Here is a 22,749-nt window from a genome sequence, read left to right as displayed (position 1 = left end):
ACACGCACCTCTCCCAGGTAGAAATATGTGCCTAGTTAAATGAATGAAAATCAGCTGGTCTGTGGAGGATTGAAGCTGTGCATCTCTGTTTGAGTTTCTATCTCATTGCTCATTGCCATGGATTTGCTCCAAACCCTCATCCAATTTCCGTTCTTCCTGCATGAAGGCCATGGGAGGACATTTTTTGGGGGCGGGGGCAACCCTTTCATGTGTCTACACAGTAGACTATTGTAGAACTGACGAGGGAACACCTACAGGCCTGTTATGTCAGTTCTACCCCACATGGACACGTTTAATCTCTCATTATAAAAAAAGAGGCTCGACGGATGTCCTGTTAAAAGGGGAAACAGCTGACCTGTTAAAAAGGTTCTGCCAGAGGATTGCTAACCTTTGATCTATCTCTGTTCTCTCCTTCACAAAGCTGACGTTCCTGACCACCTCCATCTGTCTCAGTCGCTCTCTCTTTCTCTCTCTCCCTTTTTTTCCTCCATCTCTCTTTCCCTCGTGTTCTCCATAAATATGGTACACTTCCCAAAATACTTTTTTTTATGGACAGTCCATTTACGCTCCAAGAGATTTCAGCTCTGAAAAAGACCCTTCACTTTTCCTTGCGACTTTTATTATCGTTCCATTCTGCCTTTAACCGTCTCGACACGGCCACCCTCTCAATCACCTTCGATGTGATAGGGGTAGTGTCACTGCTTCAATCAATTGTTGAGGATCGTCACAATGTCCTTTCCTCTAAAGTCTACAATCTCAGCCCTGTAGCAGAGACATGGGATTCATCCTAAATGACACCCTGGTCAAACGTAGTGCACTATTTATGTAATAGAGGTGCTATTTGGGATGCACCCACAGTTTCTAGTTTGGCTCGGTAGGTATTGGGGGTCGTGTGAGGTTGTCGGTGGCAGGAAACAGTGCGAGCTGCGGCATTTCTCACCTTGCTACTTGACTGGTCAGCAGGTTATGTAGACGGACATTTTCAGATGCCAACGCTTCACCCTGCTGGTCTCCTCTGTGAAGAGCCTCAGACACGACAGAGCTCCCATTGTAGCCTGTCGACAGCAACGTCCGCCCGCATTGTTGCACTGCTGGGCTCACGTATGATGACGTCATAGTGGTAGTGGTGAATTCTTAGCTACCAAGCTGTGGATGCTACTGGTTGGCGGATTATACTAATGCTGAATGAATTTTAATGTCTGAAAAAAATCCTCTTGGCTATTCTATTTGTGTATTTTTGAACAGGGTTGTATTTTTGCAGACCAGAGTTCCCTGCGTTTCTGTATTCGTCTTCAAGAAAATTAATACAATGGTGGAATAAAGTTTTCATTTGAAAACATACAGCAAGACCATTCAATGTAGGACCAGCCCCAATAAGAAGCTTGCCCTCTCTGCTAAAGCTGTGAAATACATGACTATTAATGAAGTCCACTTGACACTGACGAACAGGGGAAATCAAGTAAAACACAAGTGCATTAACATAGGAGAGAGACTGTATATTTCCCAAGTTTCCAAGGTTTGTGTAAAACCTGCCCTATCTGACAGCCGTATGAAAGAACCAGTCAGTGGAGATGATTAGGACTGTCACCCAAAATCTGTATTGAGTAACTAAAATATGCAATAACCACATTTATCCTCACTCACACACACACTATCCGGAGCTTGACTGATATTAGATTAACCCTCACACACCCACCATCCGCAGCTTGACTGATATTAGATTAACCCTCACACACCCACTATCTGGAGCTTGACTGATATTAGATTAACCCTCACACACCCACCATCCGGAGCTTGACTGATATTAGATTAACCCTCACACACCCACCCTGGGATCTGGGTAGCTTGACTGATATTAGATTGGAGCCGGCTCACAGTGGATTTGATTACCCTGGGATGATGTGGTATTAACCCTGTCAGTCCCAGTCGTTTGCTGTAATTAACCCTCACACACCCACCATCAGTCGTTTGTGTCAGTCGTTTGTGTCAGTCGTTTGTGTCAGTCGTTTGTGCCAGTCGTGTGCCAGTCGTTTGTGCCAGTCGTTTGTGTCAGTCATTCGTGTCAGTCGTTTGTCCAGTCGTTTGTGTCAGTCGTTTGTGTCAGTCGTTTGTGTCAGTCGTTTGTGTCAGTCGTTTGTGTCAGTCGTTTGTGTCAGTCGTTTGTGTCAGTCGTTTGTGTCAGTCGTTTGTGTCAGTCGTTTGTGTCAGTCGTTTGTGTCAGTCGTTTGTGTCAGTCGTTTGTGTCAGTCGTTTGTGTCAGTCGTTTGTGTCAGTCGTTTGTGCCAGTCGTTTGTGCCAGTCGTTTGTGTCAGTCGTTTGTGCCAGTCGTTTGTGTCAGTCGTTTGTGTCGCTTGTGTCAGCCGCTTGTGCCAGTCGTTTGTGCCAGTCGTTTGTGCCAGTCGTTTGTGCCAGTCGTTTGTGCCAGTCGTTTGTGTCAGTCGTTTGTGCCAGTCGTTTGTGCCAGTCGTTTGTGCCAGTCGTTTGTGCCAGTCGTTTGTGTCAGTCGTTTGTGCCAGTCGTTTGTGCCAGTCGTTTGTGCCAGTCGTTTGTGCCAGTCGTTTGTGCCAGTCGTTTGTGCCAGTCGTTTGTGTCAGTCGTTTGTGCCAGTCGTTTGTGCCAGTCGTTTGTGTCAGTCGTTTGTGCCAGTCGTTTGTGTCAGTCGTTTGTGTCAGTCGTTTGTGTCAGTCGTTTGTGTCAGTCGTTTGTGTCAGTCGTTTGTGCCAGTCGTTTGTGCCAGTCGTTTGTGTCAGTCGTTTGTGTCAGTCGTTTGTGTCAGTCGTTTGTGCCAGTCGTTTGTGCCAGTCGTTTGTGTCAGTCGTTTGTGTCAGTCGTTTGTGTCAGTCGTTTGTGCCAGTCGTTTGTGTCAGTCGTTTGTGCCAGTCGTTTGTGCCAGTCATTTGTGCCAGTCGTTTGTGTCAGTCGTTTGTGTCAGTCGTTGTGCCAGTCGTTTGTGCCAGTCGTTTGTGCCAGTCGTTTGTGTCAGTCGTTTGTGCCAGTCGTTTGTGTCAGTCATTTGTGCCAGTCATTGTGTCAGTTTGTGCCAGTCGTTTGTGTCAGTCGTTTGTGTCAGTCGTTTGTGCCAGTCGTTTGTGCCAGTCGTTTGTGTCAGTCGTTTGTGCCAGTCGTTTGTGTCAGCCGTTTGTGCCAGTCGTTTGTGTCAGTCGTTTGTGTCAGTCGTTTGTGCCAGTCGTTTGTGCCAGTCGTTTGTGCCAGTCGTTTGTGCCAGCCGTGCCTATCAATGGCAGTAGACCGCTTGAGAGACTCCATTTTTATTCATGGCTTATCAGCTGTCTCCCACTTTGGATGCATGGAGGGTGATGGGCCGGCTCTGAAGGGGGTTGGGGATCGATGGAAAAGGCAGCATGTCAGCCCCCTCTAGAGCCGACTGCTGAGGTGATGGAGGGATAAGAGAGAGAAAGAAAAAGAGGGGGAATGTTAATGGAGAATGATGGTGCGTCGTTGGGGGAGGGCATGAGCCACTTCCTTTCAGGTTGGTTTCAGAAGCGGCAGGCAGCAGAGAGTGAAAGCACCAACTGCCTCACCTTTGCTGTAACATACTTCACAAAAAGCCTTAAAGGGGCCATCTGTAGTTTGCTTCATCCATTTTTGGACTTCTACATGAATGAGATATATTCTTCAAGAATCAATAGGTATAACTATTGATTCTTGAAGAACTATTAATAACTAAATGCCTCATGACCGTCTTTCAACTTTCGGACCCCATCAGAACCCAACATATAAGCTTGTTTTATTCCAGTGTTTGTAAACATTGTAAATGTAAACAAACACTGTAAGTCTCAAAACATGCATAAAAATATAATTGAGATTTCTTTGATCAGTCCTTGCATCCATAACTCTGTCTGTGAATTTGAGAGTGGTTACATTTCTCCAGGCCCATCCCTCAGCTTTTTACCAAAACAGAGGCAGGGGGAATGCCATGCTGTTGTTTCGATGCCAGATTGCCTCTTTAAACCAGAAACCCCTCCCCTTAAAATTAAAAGAGCCAAATACATCAAGACCAAACAAATAAAGGGTCTTGGTCAAGTTTCTTCTCCCCCTAAAACCTCTCTGTTTCCCTCAGCTGTTTTAAGTTTCAGAGTGAGAGGAGGCCTCGTCGGCCTGTTAACATGTGGAGTTCAAAGCCCAGGCCCGACTACAGTGATTAAAGCACCATCATGCTGTAAAGCATCTCAGTTATGTGATGTTCTAGCCTAAATCATCGGCTTGCTCATTACACTCATTAGACAAGGGCCCACAGGAATTTATGGCCCATCACCACCACAGCCGGGTGTGCTGTGTTCACCCTTCTGTTCTGACAGTGTTCAAACTCAATGGAACAGGTTTGGAAAGTAAAAAAGCTTACATGGGTCCCTGCCAGCTTTTGAAGCACTCTTAGCATAGCACTGAGTTAATGGCAGTATAGGCGGCATGGCTTCCAACTGAGGGTAAAATGAATGAATTTGAAGAATCTGTGTTCTGAGCATTGAGTTAATGGCAGTGATAGCTGTGGTTCTGAGCCGTCTCTGAGGGTAAAATGAAATGAAGAATTCTGTGTTGTTCTGAGCCGTGGTGAAGCACCAGTATTCTGTGTTGTTCTGAGCCGTGGTGAAGCACCAACGCAAGGTATTCTGTGTTGTTCTGAGCCGTGGTGAAGCACCAGTATTCTGTGTTGTTCTGAGCTGTGGTGAAGCACCAGTATTCTGTGTTGTTCTGAGCCGTGGTGAAGAACCAACGCAAGGTATTCTGTGTTGTTCTGAGCCGTGGTGAAGCACCAGTATTCTGTGTTGTTCTGAGCCGTGGTGAAGAACCAACGCAAGGTATTCTGTGTTGTTCTGAGCCGTGGTGAAGCACCAGTATTCTGTGTTGTTCTGAGCCGTGGTGAAGCACCAGTATTCTGTGTTGTTCTGAGCCGTGGTGAAGAATCAACGCAAGGTATTCTGTGTTGTTTTGAAACAGATTGCTTTTGTGGTGAAGATCAGTATTCTGTGTTTGTTCTGAGCAGTTGTGTCTGAGGGATATTCTGTGTTGTTCTGAAACCGTGGTGAAGCCTCAAAACACATTTTGTGGGACTTGGGAGCGATGTGAGCAAATTAAACTGCAAACATTTATTCAGTCAGTTCTTCTTTTGAGCTGTGCAGTGTGAAGAATTAAACATGGTTTGATTCTGTGTTGTTCTGAGCTTGAACAAGATGACTTCAGTATTATGTCAATGTGTTGTAAAATCAGCAGTCATTTTCCAATGGTGCATGTTTGTGTTCTTGTCAGTTCCAGAAAGTGCTAAATAAAATGTCCCTCATCAAAATGTTCCATTTCTGGCTTTTAATGACTTATGTGGATCTGTAAAATGTCCATTTTACATCGAGCCGAAATGATCACCTCGAGTATTCTGTTAAAATGTATCTGAAAGCCAAACCACCCACCAAAATGGCAGTTTGTTTAGCCAGAAAGCAGTGGAACATTAAGGCTGCACTTATCAAAACACTTTAAATGACCGTTCAGCTTTGTTTCCGTCATTTACATCTAAAGACCCACAGAAGATAATCAGCTCTGATCTAATAGTTCTCTGGTGAGAACATCAGAATGTCAGTTGCAGAACATTGCCTCAGATTTGATCAGTTACATTTTTGTCTTTTTTTTTTAAACGAACAGACAGGATACAGGTCTTCACTTCAGCAGATCTACTGTCTGTTTTCCTTTTGACTCTCTGTCTTTGTGTCGAATTAAACATGGTTTGTCTCTGTCCTCATTATAACTGGCCAACAGATGCATAAACTTGAACATCCGATGACTTCAGTATTATGTCAATTGTGCTTTTAAAATCAGAATGTCATTTTCCAATGGTGCATGTTTGTGTTCTTGTCAGTTCCAGAAACATTAGCTAAAGGCTAAAATGTCCCTCATCAAAATGTTCCATTTCCAAATGGCTTTTAATGACTTATGGTGATCTGTAAAATGTCCATTTTGAAACATTAGTCCAAGGAGCAAGAGTGATCCGAGTTCCTCGAAGCCGTTAAAATATATGACAAAGCCAAACCACCCACCAAAATGGCAGTTTGTTTAGCCATTGAAACATTAGTGGAACATTAAGGCTGCACTTATCATTGAAACATTTAAATGACCGTGATCAGCTTTGTTTCCGTTATTTACATCTAAAGAGGCTGAAGATAATCAGTCCCTTAGTTATTGAAACATTAGCTCCAAGGAGGCTGAACATCAGAATGTCCCGTTAGTTAGAAACATTAGTCCAGAGGCTGAGGTGATACCCTTTTGTCCCGTTTTTTGAAACATTACAGACAGGAGGCTGAGGTCTACCACTCTCCCGGTTATTGAAACAGATCTAAGGAGGCTGTCTGTTTTCCTAGTTATTGAAACATTAGTCCTGTCTGAGGTGTACCCCGCGTGTCCCAGTTATTGAAACATTAGTCCAAGGAGGCTGAGGTGATACCCTGCGTGTCCCGTGTAGTTATTGAAACATTAGTCCAAGGAGGCTGAGGTGATACCATGCGTGTCCCGTTAGTTCTGTCCTCCCCTCTCCCTGCCTGGCCAACAGATGCCATGGAGCTGCGTGAAGGCATCCGTGGATATTTGACTTGACGTTGTAAATATTTTTAAAGCAGCCGTTTCAAACAGAATGATTGAAACATTAGTCCAAGGAGGCTGAGGTGATACCCTGCGTGTCCCGTTAGTTATTGAAACATTAGTCCAAGGAGGCTGAGGTGATACCCTGCGTGTCCCGTTAGTTATTGAAACATTAGTCCAAGGTGGCTGAGGTGATACCCTGCGTGTCCCGTTAGTTATTGAAACATTAGTCCAAGGAGGCTGAGATGATACCCTGCGTGTCCCGTTAGTTATTGAAACATTAGTCCAAGGAGGCTGAGGTGATACCCTGCGTGTCCCATTAGTTATTGAAACATTAGTCCAAGGAGGCTGAGGTGATACCCTGCGTGTCCCGTTAGTTATTGAAACATTAGTCCAAGGAGGCTGAGGTGATACCATGCGTGTCCCGTTAGTTATTGAAACATTAGTCCAAGGAGGCTGAGGTGATACCCTGCGTGTCCCGTTAGTTATTGAAACATTAGTCCAAGGAGGCTGAGGTGATACCCTGCGTGTCCCGTTAGTTACATTTCATCTGTGTTTATATGACAGTAATTTCCACAGATGCTTTGTGCTTCATCTGAATTTGTCTGGTAGCCTCCGTTTTTCCCCCCACAACCGCCCTCAATGGAACAGCACCAATGTGGATTTGATACTTCGCTAACTAGACTAGACTTAATTGGGGAATGATGACCATAATGTACGGTGCTCAGCACGTCACTCCGCTGAGATGAATGTCTGAAACACATTTTTACGAGAGAAGGGTATAATCAAACTGTTAGGTTGTTGGGGGTGTCTGGCTCAGCATATGTGGAACATACCACATGTGAACAGCCCGACATCTGTGCCTCTTTTTTCCCTTCCAGTCCTGTTTGTGTTGTGGAGGCAGATGAACAGGCTGTGATCCCCATGTTCTGGTCCCGACCCTGTTGATACAGGCAGAGTAAACAGCCATCCATCCTCCTGGCCCTCCCTGTTGCAGGCTACCACTGGCTGGTGCAGGGCTGGAGGCTGGAGTGGTACATTACATTGAAGTCAGTGGAGACCCACCCGTCTGTACGACTGGCTGTAAATACACCTCCTTCCACCCTGAGATGGGTCAGGGCCAGGTTGGGGCCAGGTTGGGGCCAGGTTGGGGCTGGACACCATCCGTGTAATGTTGATACGCTACAGAATGTGCTCTTGTTACAACTGAAATGTAGTCACAACCAAGATGTGTGTGGATCTGAGAGGGCTTGCAGGCGAGAGCGTCGTCAGAGACGCCCGGCGGTCCTCCACTATTGGCTTATTAAGGTCTGATGTCATCACTGACGTGCATTTATATTACAGTCATTTAGTCAACAGTCTAGGTCAGACTCCAGACCAGACTACTGAGATGGTGTCCCTGTTCCTTTGGGGGGCGTTTCCCCTCAGGGCTGGTTAGGGTTTAGACTGAAGCAGCACGGAGAAGGATTCCATTAAACTCCACTGCTGCTGGACGCCGCCTGTCTGCCCAGCCCAGCCAGCCAGCGCAGCCCGCCCTCACAACAGCCCCAGTACAATACGGCCCAGTGGAGCTCTCTGCCCTGTGGTGACCTTCTCATGAAAGCCCTCTGTGCCGAGGGCTGAGACTACCCGCCATGCAAACGGTGGCAGGCGTTAGCCACTCTCAAGGAATGCACAGTGGTTCATATATAAAAGGGTCAGTGCCTCGAACTCAGTAGAACTTTGTCACTCTGAGGGAGGTTGAGTATCGCTGTTGACTCTACTGCTGCCTGTCAGCTGTGTATTGTGTCGTAATTGGCCTCAAGTGGGCCACATCTCCTGTACTGTATACATACTGCATATTGACCAGGGTTGGGGCTGTGGGCTGTGTAGGTGGGACACACTGTGGTCACTATGTCAGACGGCCCGGCTGACTCCTTGTGTCACGTTCGGGTCAAACGGGCTCTGCCATAATCAGACAATGGGTGCTTTATGGCCAATGGGTTGATCAGCCCCTAACTCCATCCCCTGAGACATTCTGCACATTGAATGTGAAGTAGCCAGTCCATGACAGTCCTCCACAACCACCATGCTTTCCTCCACTGACTGTTGTTCATCTCCTCATATTCTTTCTGTCCTCAGACCGAAAATTTGGACGCCTGCCTCAGTTTCCTGGATGCAAGAGGAGTGAATGTACAAGGGCTCTCCTCAGAAGGTAAGACTGAATTCTTATTATTTTAATGGAGATGAATGTATAATGATGATTGTTAACCCATGAGGCTTGAGACAAGGCTAGGAACTAGGACTGTGGTTGTACGGTTTCTTAAGCTATGGGTCGGTACCACAACTGGACTCTGAAAATACTTATATTTCTTCTCGATTTGGGTTATTGGGTCACGGAAGGACGGTGAATTTCTTATTTGGGTCTCGAGCTGAAAAATGTATCACAGGATGGAAGGAAGTTAAATGTGTCGTTGAGAGTTATAGCAGGATCGGTCAACCTAACTACACATAGTTTTTGAATGGCCCATTTGAGGTTACTCTCCTCCTACAAGCTGCTATGAATCAGATATACAGCCCTACTCGTATGGGTGTTAACATGTCTGAAGTTGCCCCACAGTAACTGGCCAACTGTTATTTAAGACCAGTGTTTGTTTCCTGGACCCCCGTCAGTTTAACTCCCCTCTAAAGTTTGGGGAAGTGACGATGCCCTTGACCTGTCGGAACAGCCCAAATAGCCATCCCAATACTCTGACCAGATACTCTAAATTATGTCCACCTAAAAACAGCAAAGTGACTTTGCCAGTCTGGAATAGAAGAGGGTACCTAAATATACAGGCTATTGGGTTACTTTTTTATAGCCGTGGGTCTCTGTCCCCCTGGGCCATGTGTATGAGGAGTGGGCCAGGCGTGGGTCTCTGTCCCCCTGGACCATGTGTATGAGGAGTGGGCCAGGCGTGGGTCTCTGTCCCCCTGGGCCATGTGTATGAGGAGTGGGCCAGGCGTGGGTCTCTGTCCCCCTGGGCCATGTGTATGAGGAGTGGGCCAGGCGTGGGTCTCTGTCCCCCTGGGCCATGTGTATGAGGAGTGGGCCAGGCGTGGGTCTCTGTCCCCCTGGGCCATGTGTATGAGGAGTGGGCCAGGCGTGGGTCTCTGTCCCCCTGGGCCATGTGTATGAAGAGTGGGCCAGGCGTGGGTCACTGTCCTCCTGGGCCATGTGTATGAGAAGTGAGTCAGGCTTGGGTCTCTGTCCCCCTGGGCCATGTGTATGAGGAGTGGGCCAGGCGTGGGTCTCTGTCCCCCTGGGCCATGTGTATGAGGAGTGGGCCAGGCGTGGGTCTCTGTCCCCCTAGGCCATGTGTATGAGGAGTGGGCCAGGCGTGGGTCTCTGTCCCCCTGGGCCATGTGTATGAGGAGTGGGCCAGGCGTGGGTCTCTGTCCCCCTGGGCCATGTGTATGAAGAGTGGGCCAGGCGTGGGTCACTGTCCTCCTGGGCCATGTGTATGAGGAGTGAGTCAGGCTTGGGTCTCTGTCCCCCTGGGCCATGTGTATGAGGAGTGGGCCAGGCGTGGGTCTCTGTCCCCCTGGGCCATGTGTATGAGGAGTGGGCCAGGCGTGGGTCTCTGTCCCCCTAGGCCATGTGTATGAGGAGTGGGCCAGGCGTGGGTCTCTGTCCCCCTGGGCCATGTCTATGAGGAGTGGGCCAGGCGTGGGTCTCTGTCCCCCTGGGCCATGTGTATGAAGAGTGGGCCAGGCGTGGGTCACTGTCCTCCTGGGCCATGTGTATGAGGAGTGGGCCAGGCGTGGGTCTCTGTCCCCCTGGGCCATGTGTATGAGGAGTGGGTCAGGCTTGGGTCTCTGTCCCCCTGAGCCATGTGTATGAGGAGTGGGCCAGGCATGGGTCTCTGTCCCCCTGGGCCATGTGTATGAGGAGTGGGCCAGGCGTGGGTCTCTGTCCCCCTGGGCCATGTGTATGAGGAGTGGGTAAGGCGTGGGTCTCTGTCCCCCTGGGCCATGTGTATGAGGAGTGGGCCAGGCGTGGGTCTCTGTCCCCCTGGGCCATGTGTATGAGGAGTGGGCCAGGCGTGGGTCTCTGTCCCCCTGGGCCATGTGTATGAGGAGTGGGCCAGGCGTGGGTCTCTGTCCCCTGGGCCATGTGTATGAGGAGTGGGCCAGTCATTCCATATACCCCTAAGCTAGTGAGGACTATGCTTCATTGAATTAGCTGTGGGATCTGCAGACTTTTGAGGCCTCCATACGCTTGTGCTTAGTTTTTACGAGGCGTGGAATTTGAAAAGAAACGGGACGTTTGATGTACTTGGAGGGTATAGGATTTTTCCAGAAAACAATCTAATAATCTTCTCGGAAAAAACCTCCAGAAAGGCGTCTTGTGGGCGACCTCAGCCTCAGATGTGCCAGATTTAATGATCTTGTTTGTCGCATGCGTCAACGTCCCGGAAACACCCCTGATATAACTTCATAGCAAGCAAACAAAGACTTAATACATAGCATAATAAAACTGGACTTCCTCATTTTCTGTTCAATGAAAACAGCCAACAAATGGTACAACAACCCTTCAATGTCCAGCACTCTTTTGTTCTGCCAGGGTCTTCAACACCCGCTTTCAGTTCCACCAGTTAACCCACAGGTTCATCCGTGCCTGCTGAGATCTATTCAAGGGTCACTCGCTCTAGTCTAAACCAAATATTTTAAAAGCAGGTGTGAACCTCTAAAAGTGTCCTTCCTGCAGTTCATAGCCATGTACAGAGAGGGGTCATCCGTGGCAGGTCATTAAGTGGTGGCAGGGTCTGTACGGTGAGGGAGAACCATCTGGACGGCAGGGCCCTGCTCTCACTGTGACGACTGTGACATGAGCCCAAACCTACTCCTTGATCTCTGTGGTCACAGATGCCTGTTCGAATAGGTCTGTTTTTCCTAGCCTGGTTAGCACTTAAATGCCTCTCCTTGCCGGGTCAGTGAGGACACGCATACTCACCCTCCTGATCCCCAACATGGTGATCACGCCTACTGTGTCCACCACTCTGTAAAACCAGCAGTCCATATATTCTGCCTTCATCAGATAACTAGCAGGAAGATGCACAGGTCAGGACCAGTTCTGGATGTAACTCAGATTCAGATCGTCAGCTGGTTGGGGAACAGAGTAGCTGAAAGGGGAAGAGAATGTATAATACGAGGTTTAAAAACCTCAGATCATATCACTTTTGAAAGGGAAATGGATAACTTCCTCTTTCTCTACAGTCAAAGTTCGCAGCCTTGGTCGTTAGGGTCAAATGTTATTGAAAGAGGCCAAGGCTAAATCGTCCCGCGTCTGGGGATTAAATCCAGGAAAGATTAATTGGGTGGGAGCGGTTCAGCAGGCCCATTTTTCCTGTACCATTCAGGCCTAGCAGAACCCTCCATCTACCTCCTCCGAAGTCCTTTGTGGCTCGTAAAATCCGCCCCCAAAAAAGACAAAAGGTTAAATGAAACCGCGTCAACCACTTAAAAGTCCCTCGAAGCGGGGCCCATATACTCTGACTGTGGCCCAAGGAGGACTGGCCCCGAAGTGCTGACAGCACTTAGCCCACGTTGCTTTGAAACTGGGCATAAGACATGTGCTCCTGTATGGTGGGGCCAATGGAGCTTAGCATAACTAACCATAATTGGATAATTCTGAGGGAGAGGGTCTCTGGAAGCAGGCTGAATAGAAAGAGTGGGAGCAGGCTGGTAAAGCAGGCTGGTAAAGCAGGCTGGTTAAGAGCAGGCTGGCGTTAGAGGAAACCCTATCATGGTGGACCTCCCTCCGTTACCCGATATCTGGATTAAGTTCGGTTCCATTTTCCTCAAAATCGCAGCTGTTTTGTTTTTCTCTAAATGACAACCCTGCTGCGATATCTGTGTTTAATGAATTTGTCCACATCCATATAAAGCACGAGGAGACAACTGGTCACATTGATATCAAATGTCTGTAGTTGTCTGAATGTCTGAATAGATGTTCACATGGTCAACTGCTTCTATCTCTTACTCTTTAGGATGGTTTTCCTTGAACCAGATTAAGCCTAGTCCTGGACTAGTAAACACTTTCAATGGAGATTCTCCATTCAGCATGTTGTTTAGTCCACAAACAGGCTTAATCTGGTTCCGGGTAACTGGTCCTTCATGTTTCAAATAGTAACCTCAAAAGGCCCTGTATTTCTGTTGTGCTATTGTTTTCCACACAGTAAATCTCTAATTATTCTGTGGCCAGTGACAAATTGCTTTGCCGAATGAATGTGGGCCGTTTTCGTTCTTCAAGTGAATACTGCCCGTTTGGACTGCTGCAATGTAACAGTATAAATGACTGCTTCCTGGAGTTTGAAATCGAAAACGTAAAGATTAATCTTTCCAACTTTTTGTAATCGCCAAACAACAGGCCAAGAAAGTTGAGCCCCGTTACGTAAACTGCTGTGTCAGCTGTTGAAATCTTTCAAACAGCCTCTGTGTCAGCTATTCTGATATGAAAAGCCATTTCACAAGTGGATGCGTTAGCGCTCCGATGACGGGGGCTGAGTGGAGAGATACATTTTCATTCCTGGATTTCAGATTAATCATATCACAGTTGATAGGCTCCCTTTGTTTTTCAGGGAGAAGTTAACTTTAAAAGCATTTTAGAGTAAGTTTAGAGTGAATGTGTGCAACCTAGTCTGAACCCATTTCTCACGAGGACTAAGTCACTCAGCCAGTGGTCTTAGGTGAATCCCTAGTGCAATAATTGTGAAATAGTCAATATCAACAAAATGAAATTCAAAAATAGGTTGCCACGGTTACAGTTAAATTAGACACTTGTTCCGTTAGTAATAGCACACTGTACTTGACTCACTATTTCATTCTCACTTCCTCATTCTGAGACGAAAACAACACTAGATACTCACTTCCCTTGTGTCAGATGTGTGTTTGTGTCTTCTCTTAGCCAAGCCAGGAATCACACAGGGCGGTAAATATATGTCATTTAGCTAGCTGACGCTTTTATCCAAACCAATTATAGTACTGCGTGCATACATTTCAGTATTGTTGGCAGCAGCTAGATTTGAACCCACGTTCCTGATAATGATGTGCTCTGTTCCCCTGTCTACCCGTCAGAGATCCGGAATGGGAATCTAAAGACCATCCTGGGACTGTTCTTCATCCTGTCTCGCTACAAGCAGCAGCAGCAACAGCAGCAGCAGTACTACCAGTCCCTGGTAGAGCTTACACACCAGACCACTGGGGCGGCGCCGGCCAGCCCCCTCAAAACGCAACCAGAGATGCAGTCCAGGTAGGCTCAGTTGTCCTCAATGGCTTCGGGTGAAGTTGGCGCTAGATGCTACATTTTGACATTTTGGGTCAGTTTTGCATTTTCCTTACTAATGGTTTACTAGTCACATTTGCAGCCACTATGCTGGTGTGTTATTTTGCTTCTGAACACATTTGATCTTGAGATATTTTGACTTTGGTGTACGGTTCAAATTGAGTTTGTCTCGTCCAAACAGGTCCCTGCTATGTATTTTCACACCATTTGTATTTATTATGGATCCAAGGCAGCAGCTAATCTTCCTGGGGTCCATCAAAATTAAGACAGTTTATATAATTTTTTAAAACATTACCATACAGTCAGAGATTTCACAACACACTGTGGGCCCTCAGGCCCCTGCTCCACCACTACCACATATCTACAGTACTAAATCTATGTGTACTAAATCTGTGTGTGTGTGTGTGTGTGTGTGTGTGTGTGTGTGTGTGTGTGTGTGTGTGTGTGTGTGTGTGTGTGTGTGTGTGTGTGTGTGTGTGTGTGTGTGTGTGTGTGTCGATGCCTATGTTTGTGTTGCTTCACAGTCCCGGTTCCATAAGGTGTTTTTTAATCTGTTTTTTAAATCAAATTTTACTACCTGCGTCAGTTACTTGATGTGGAATAGAGTTCCATGTAGTCATGGCTCTATGTAGTACTGTGTGCCTCCCATAGTCTGTTCTGGACTTGGACTTGTGGCCTGTCTTGCGGGGTATGTATGGGTGTCCGAGCTGTGTGCCAGTAGTTTAGACAGACATTTGACCATTTAATAAACAGATAGGAGCTAACAGAGGAACATTTCAACACATTGCAGAAGTAGACAGAAAGTGGACTCTGCCGCTGCCCACTAAGCAGTAAAAACAGGAAGGGATCCAGGCCCATGTGATGTAAATAGACAGCCCAGCCTGAGAGAAGCATCTGAAGAGAGGTTTAAAGTGCCACAGATGGGTGGCATTCCCATGGCGAGCTCAGGTTACACCTCCCAACCATCCCAACCAGGCCCTGGTCTGGCCTGCTGCTGGTGTATGGATGTATTCTGAGGTACCCGGTGTTGATCCTCTGGTCACTGTCAGGACTGCGGAACGCTAGAGAGGGAGAGAGGCAAGGAGGGGCAGAGTTTGAGAGGCTATAACTGAATAACTGAGTCTAGGGGTATTAGCCTGGTTATGGGTGGGAGGGGTGCGCAGAGAGGCACAGCTGCCCCTCATTCCTCCCTCTCGGGCCTCAGCTTTCTGGGACCTCTCCCAGTCAGAGGCAGCAACAAGCGACAGGTGCGGGTCCGATACCCCAAGCCGGGCCTTGGTGATGTCACACAGCAGAAGTAGGCCAGGAGGCCATAAGGAGCCAGGAACCAGAGGGCTAGTTAAATGTATGGGGCTGGCTTCCAACAACACCCAGGATCTGCCACGGTTTCCTCAAGGTCTGCCAGGCCCAGTAACGTCTCATTCCCCTGGGGAGATTAGTAAATCAACACCCCACGAGATGCGATGCTCCACAGCACATCACTGCTACAGGAAGCCATTGTTTTCCCAGTAGAGAAGTGGTCGGTGTGGTGGTGCTTTTAATGGAGAACCAGATACGGTGTGTGTCTAAAATCTGATGCAAACCAGGATGATTAATCAGTCTGTCATTAATATTTCAGAACCGACACAAGAAGGATTTTTAGGTATTCAACTGTAGGGGAATATGAGGACATGTTACATTAGCCAATTAGCTTGAGCTGTAAAGTGTTTCAAGTGAAATATACTCTGAGTAAGCATTCACCTCTCTGCTCGTATGACATGCAGGTTAGCATTCACCTCTCTGCTCGTATGACATGCAGGTTAGCATTCACCTCTCTGCTCGTATGACATGCAGGTTAGCATTCACCTCTCTGCTCGTATGACATGCAGGTTAGCATTCACCTCTCTGCTCGTATGACATGCAGGTTAGCATTCACCTCTCTGCTCGTATGACATGCAGGTTAGCATTCACCTCTCTGCTCGTATGACATGCAGGTTAGCATTCACCTCTCTGCTCGTATGACATGCAGGTTAGCATTCACCTCTCTGCTCGTATGACATGCAGGTTAGCATGCAGGTTAGCATTCACCTCTCTGCTCGTATGACATGCAGGTTAGCATTCACCTCTCTGCTCGTATGACATGCAGGTTAGCATTCACCTCTCTGCTCGTATGACATGCAGGTTAGCATTCACCTCTCTGCTCGTATGACATGCAGGTTAGCATTCACCTCTCTGCTCGTATGACATGCAGGTTAGCATTCACCTCTCTGCTCGTATGACATGCAGGTTAGCATTCACCTCTCTGCTCGTATGACATGCAGGTTAGCATTCACCTCTCTGCTCGTATGACATGCAGGTTAGCATTCACCTCTCTGCTCATGCAGTATGACATGCAGGTTAGCATTTTTCTTCATGAATCTTGTACTGCTCTGCAGAGGGGACACTAGTTGGAACAGCCACAATGTCATTGAACCTAACCTTAACCCTAGCCTTAAGCACACTGATAACCTTAACCCTAACCACACTGCTAACCCTAATTCCTAACCTTAACCACACTGCTAAACCTAATGCCTAACCTTAACCACACTGCTAACCCTAATGCCTAACCCTAACCACACTGCTAACCCTAATGCCTAACCCTAACCACACTGCTAACCCTAATGCCTAACATTAACCACACTGCTAACCCTAATGCCTAACCTTAACCACACTGCTAACCCTAATGCCTAACCCTAACCACACTGCTAACCCTAATGCCTAACCCTAACCACACTGCTAACCCTAATGCCTAACCTTAACCACACTGCTAACCCTAATGCCTAACCTTAACCACACTGCTAACCCTAATGCCTAACCTTAACCACACTGCTAACCCTAATGCCTAACCTTAACCACACTGCTAACCCTAATGCCTAACCCTAACCACACTGCTAACCCTAATGCCTAACCTTAACCACACTGCTAACCCTAATGCCTAACCTTAACCACACTGCTAACCCTAATGCCTAACCTTAACCACACTGCTAACCCTAATGCCTAACCCTAACCACACTGCTAACCCTAATGCCTAACCTTAACCACACTGCTAACCCTAATGCCTAACCTTAACCACACTCCTAATCCTAATGCCTAACCCTAACCACACTGCTAACCCTAATGCCTAACCTTAACCACACTGCTAATCCTAATGCCTAACCCTAACCTTAATCGAAGACTAAAAAGCACATTTTTGTTTTCATACATTTTTACAGTATGGCCCTTCTAGCAGAAGTTTTGCCTCAAGGACAAGACTCATCCCAATAAACGTCAACCTGCGTACCGCATTGTCTGATTTCACAGGCGTGACCAGCCCTGTCTGGATCTCCTGACCAAAAATACAATCTAGGACAATGTAGTCTGATCCACTGAACAATGTAGTGTTGCTTTTTATAAAGCAATTATCAATTATCTTTCACTCACTTAATCACACACACATACACACACACACACACACACACACACACGTACACACACACGTCCTCCTCTCTCCCCCCAGACACCAGTGAGGCCGATCAGGGCTCCAGCAGCAGGTGCTGGCTATAGAAAGCCAAGTGCTCTGTGCGTGTGTGCATGCGTATATGTTGGGGGGAAACTCCCCATTGGTGGCCCGCGACACCCAGGAGCCTCTGGGGCTGGAACTGTAGAAGGTAGTGGGGCAGCATCGGCGATCCCTCCCACTTAACTCATCATGTCCCATGGTGAACAAGTTGACCCCCTTGTCTCGCGCTCGCGCCTGCCCACCGCCAAGCCCCGGGAGAGAAAGAGTCGTCTGCTCTATGGGAAAGCCAAGCCAGACCCCTCTAGGTACTGTACTGAGTAGAGTGTCGTGCCTGTTGGCTCTCTGTTCTGATTTAAAGCCAAGCGTGGTACTGCTACTGTAGTTGGATTAGGAGACTGTGTTGATGTCATCATGAACTGGTAATTGACTGCCTTTATTCAAACTAGTTTCACGTCTATGCTTAGTATTATTGCCTGCATAGGTTTTGATGTGTTATTTTGTGAAGTTGGTTGAAAGGGAGCTATAAGTTGCTGCTTGTGGAGATGTTTGTATATGTCGTGTCTGTAAGTGAATCTACTCTATAGTCTGTAAGTGAATCTACTCTATAGTCTGTAAATTAATCTACTCTATAGTCTGTAAATTAATCCACTCTTAAGTCTGTAAGTGAATCTACTCTATAGTCTGTAAATTAATCTACTCTATAGTCTGTAAATTAATCTACTCTATAGTCTGTAAATTAATCTACTCTATAGTCTGTAAATTAATCCACTCTCAAGTCTGTAAGTGAATCTACTCTATAGTCTATAAGGGAATCTACTCTATAGTCTGTAAGTGAATCTACTCTATAGTCTGTAAGTGAATCCACTCTAGTCTGTAAATGAATCCACTCTATAGTCTGTAAATGAATCCACTCTATAGTCTGTAAGTGAATCCACTCTATAGTCTGTAAATGAATCTACTCTATAGTCTGTAAGTGAATCTACTCTATAGTCTGTAAGTGAATCTACTCTATAGTCTGTAAATGAATCCACTCTATTGTCTTTAAAGTGAATTCTCTATAGTCTGTACCACTCTATAGTCTGTAAGTGAATCTACTCTATAGTCTGTAAGTGAATCTACTCTATAGTCTGTAAATGAATCTACTCTATAGTCTGTAAATTAATCCACTCTTAAGTCTGTAAGTGAATCTACTCTATAGTCTGTAAATTAATCTACTCTATAGTCTGTAAATTAATCCACTCTTAAGTCTGTAAGTGAATCTACTCTATAGTCTGTAAATTAATCTACTCTATAGTCTGTAAATTAATCTACTCTATAGTCTGTAAATTAATCCACTCTTAAGTCTGTAAGTGAATCTACTCTATAGTCTGTAAATTAATCTACTCTATAGTCTATAAGGGAATCTACTCTATAGTCTAAGTGAATCTACTCTATAGTCTGTAAGTGAATCCACTCTAGTCTGTAAATGAATCCACTCTTAAGTTTGTAAGTGAATCTACTCTATAGTCTGTAAATTAATCTACTCTATAGTCTGTAAATGAATCCACTCTTAAGTTTGTAAGTGAATCTACTCTATAGTCTGTAAATTAATCTACTCTATAGTCTTTAAGTGAATCTACTCTATAGTCTGTATGTGAATCAACTCTATAGTCTGTAAGGGAATCTACTCTATAGTCTGTAAATGAATCCACTCTAAAGTCTGTAAGTGAATCTACTCTATAGTCTGTAAATGAATCTACTCTATAGTCTTTAAGTGAATCTACTCTATAGTCTGTAAGTGAATCCACTCTATTGTCTGTAAGTGAAACTACTCTATAGTCTGTAAGTGAATCCACTCTATAGTCTGTAAATGAATCTACTCTATAGTCTGTAAGTGAATCTACTCTATAGTCTGTAAGTGAATCTACTCTATAGTCTGTAAATGAATCCACTCTATAGTCTGTAAGTGAATCTACTCTATAGTCTGTAAGTGAATCTACTCTATAGTCTGTAAATGAATCTACTCTATAGTCTGTAAGTGAATCTACTCTATAGTCTGTAAGTGAATCTACTCTATAGTCTGTAAATGAATCTACTCTATAGTCTGTAAATGAATCTACTCTATAGTCTGTAAATGAATCTACTCTATAGTCTAAGTGAATCTACTCTACAGTCTGTAAGTGAATCTACTCGGAGGTTTCTGAGCGGTCGTGTTTCAATGTTTCTATATGTAATGCTACGAGCATTGCTGTCTTTTCACACAGGCTTCAGTTCATCACTATATTGACACTATATTAGATGAGCTGTATACAGCAATTGATAGAACTGAAGTTATCAATGTGGTAAGGGATTGTGTAAAGGCGCTAGGCAGCCCCCTGTGTGTCTTTACTTTGAGAGGTAGAGCGAGAGATAATATTCCCACTCCCTGATTTAGCCTGGTTTAAAAGGGCGTGTGTGGGTGCGTGTGTGTGTGGGTGTGTGTGGGTGTGGGTGCGTGTGGGTGTGGGTGCGTGTGTGTGTGTGTGTGTGTGTGTGTGTGTGTGTGTGGTGTGTGTGTGTGTGTGTGTGTGTGTGTGTGTGTGTGTGTGTGTGTGTGTGTGTGTGTGTGTGTGTGTGTGTGCGTGCGTGCGTGCGTGCGTGCGTGCGTGCAAGTGTGTGTGTGTGTGTGTGTGTGTGTGTGTGTGTGTGTGTGTGTGTGCGTGTGTGTGTGCGTGTCACCGTCGGAGGACATCTTCATACCTACTGTCAACAGAGGAATCTGCAGTTGTGGATCATGGAGGGATTAGCTATTGGCTGACCTCAGAATTATGCCACTGTTGAGGCAAAGTGAATAGATAACCATAGCTCATATCTAATAGGACAGCGATGCCTCTCCAATATAGCTCTCATATGCTATGCACAAGGCCGTTGTCGCAGTTCATTAGATTGCGCTCGGTGATGTATGTCCCAATCAATGTGACCTGACATGTCGTACAGCGTATCTTTACCTCATATGTTTTCTCCACATGGAAATATGTTAAAGGTCGTGGTTTGGATAAACGCTGGAGGGTAGGAATATACTGTGGCTTTTATGTTCCAGCAGACTTTATAGGGGATGCATTGGGCCACACTGAAACATGTGCTGTGCAGTCCCCTGTCAGTTTAATTCAGTGAAACACATGCTGCTGTACAATTTCCATGCACTGTAGGCTAGTGTAGCGCTAGCTCTTTCTACCAGTTCCACAGACCAGTAGCTAGTGATCTAGCCCTGTGACCCTCTCTAACTTTAATTAAACCCCATCCCTTAACCTGACACTAATGCCTATTCACAATAGGGCCATCTGAAATATGAAACTCAGGGAGAAAATGGGAAAAGATCCCAGGCACGTTCATGATAAAAGATGAGAAAGGTTTGAGCAGAGTTGTTGCGCCCACGTTGCGGCTTCATCCTCTGTGAATGATGGCTTCTATTAATCATGGCACCGCGGCTATCTTCCCTACGTGAACCATTTACTTTACCCCTCACACAAAGGATTCTGGGAGGGGAGAGGATAGCGGAGTGAGTGGGGAGCATCATTGGTTACGGGGGTTTTATTACGTCTCTGTCAGATGCCATACATACACCTTCCATTAACACAATAGTATGAACAGGTAGATATAATGGGAAATTGCCCTGTGTGTGTTTTTGAAGCACTATGGTACTTCCCTAGCGCTTTGATTTTTTATTTAACCTTTTAACCTTTTAACCAGGTAGGCTAGTTGAGAACAAGTTCTCATTTACAACTGCGACCTGGCCAAGATAAAGCATAGCAGTTAGACACATACAACAACACAGAGTTACACATGGAATAAACAAACATAGTCAGTAATTCAGTAGGAAAAAAAAGTCTACATACAGCGAATGCAAATGAGGTAAGATAAGGGAGTTAAGGCAATAAATAGGCCATGGTGGCGAAGTAATTACAATATGGCAATTAAACACTGGAATGGTAGATGTGCAGAAGATGAATATGCAAGTAGAGATACTGGGGAGCAAAGGAGGAAGATAAATAAATAAATACAGTATGGCGATGAGGTAGATAGATAGGCTGTTTACAGATGGGCTATGTACAGGTGCAGTGATCTGTGAGCTGCTCTGACAGCTGGCGCTTAAAGCTGAGGGAGATATGGGTCTCCAGCTTCAGTGATTTTTGCAGTTCGTTCCAGTCATTGGCAGCAGAGAACTGGAAGGAAAGGCGACCAAAAGAGGAATTGGCTTTGGGGGTGACCAGTGAGATATACCTGCTGGAGCGTGTGTTACGAGTGGGTGCTGCTATGGTGACCAGTGAGCTGAGATAAGACGGGGCTTTACCTAGCAGAGACTTGTAGATAACCTGTAGCCAGTGGGTTTGGCGACGAGTATGAAGCGAGGGCCAACCAACAAGAGCGTACAGGTCGCAAGGTGTGGGTAGTATATGGGGTTTTGGTGACAAAACGGATGGCACTGTGATAGACTGCATCCAATTTGTTGAGTAGAGTGTTGGAGGCTATTTTATAGATGACATCGCCGAAGTCGAGGATCGGTAGGATGGTCAGTTTGACGAGGGTATGTTTGGCAGCATGAGTGAAGGATGCTTTGTTGTGAAATAGGAAGTCGATTGTAGATTTCATTTTGGATTGGAGATTCTTGATGTGAGTCTGGAAGGAGAGTTTACAGTCTAACCAGACACCTAGGTATTTGTAGTTGTCCACGTATTCTAAGTCAGAGCCGTCCAGAGTAGTGATGCTGGACGGGCGGGCAGGTGCGGGCAGTGATCGATTGAATAGCATGCATTTAGTTTTACTTGCATTTAAGAGCAGTTGGAGGCCACAGAATGAGAGTAGAGTTGTATGGCATTGGAGCTCATCTGGAGGTTGGGTAACACATTGTCCAAAGAGGGGCCAGAAGTATACAGAATGGTGTCGTCTGCTTAGAGGTGGATTAGAGAATCACCAGCAGCAAGAGCGACATCATTGATGATGTCTACAGAGAAGAGAGAAGAGAAGAGTCAGCCCAAGAATTTAACCCTGCGGCACCCCCATAGAAACTGCCAGAGGACCGGACAACAGGCCCTCCGATTTGACATACTGAATATCAGAGAAGTAGTTGGTGAACCAGGCGAGGCAATCATTTGAGAAACCAATGCTGTCGAGTCTGCCAATAAGAATGTGGTGATTGACAGAGTCGAAAGCCTTGGCCAGGTCGATGATGCTCTATGATACCCCTAGCTCATTAAAGCTCTAATACTTCCCTAGCTCATTGAAGCTCAATGGTACTTCCCTAGCTCATTGAAGCACAATGGTAGCTCATTAAAGCTCTATGGTACTTCCCTAGCTCATTGAAGCTCAATGGTACTTCCCTAGCTCATTG

General features: G+C 46.0%; 1 pseudogene; it reads left to right on the top strand.

Annotated features, from left to right (window-relative positions):
* The window catches only part of LOC118379495 (neuron navigator 3-like), a 276,779-nt pseudogene that overhangs the window by 96,794 nt on the left and 157,236 nt on the right, over positions 1-22,749 (top strand).

The sequence above is a fragment of the Oncorhynchus keta genome, unplaced genomic scaffold (genome assembly GCF_023373465.1).
Source record: "Oncorhynchus keta strain PuntledgeMale-10-30-2019 unplaced genomic scaffold, Oket_V2 Un_contig_8101_pilon_pilon, whole genome shotgun sequence".
Lineage (NCBI taxonomy): Eukaryota > Metazoa > Chordata > Actinopteri > Salmoniformes > Salmonidae > Oncorhynchus > Oncorhynchus keta.
This window is presented reverse-complemented; position numbering and strand designations above follow the sequence as displayed.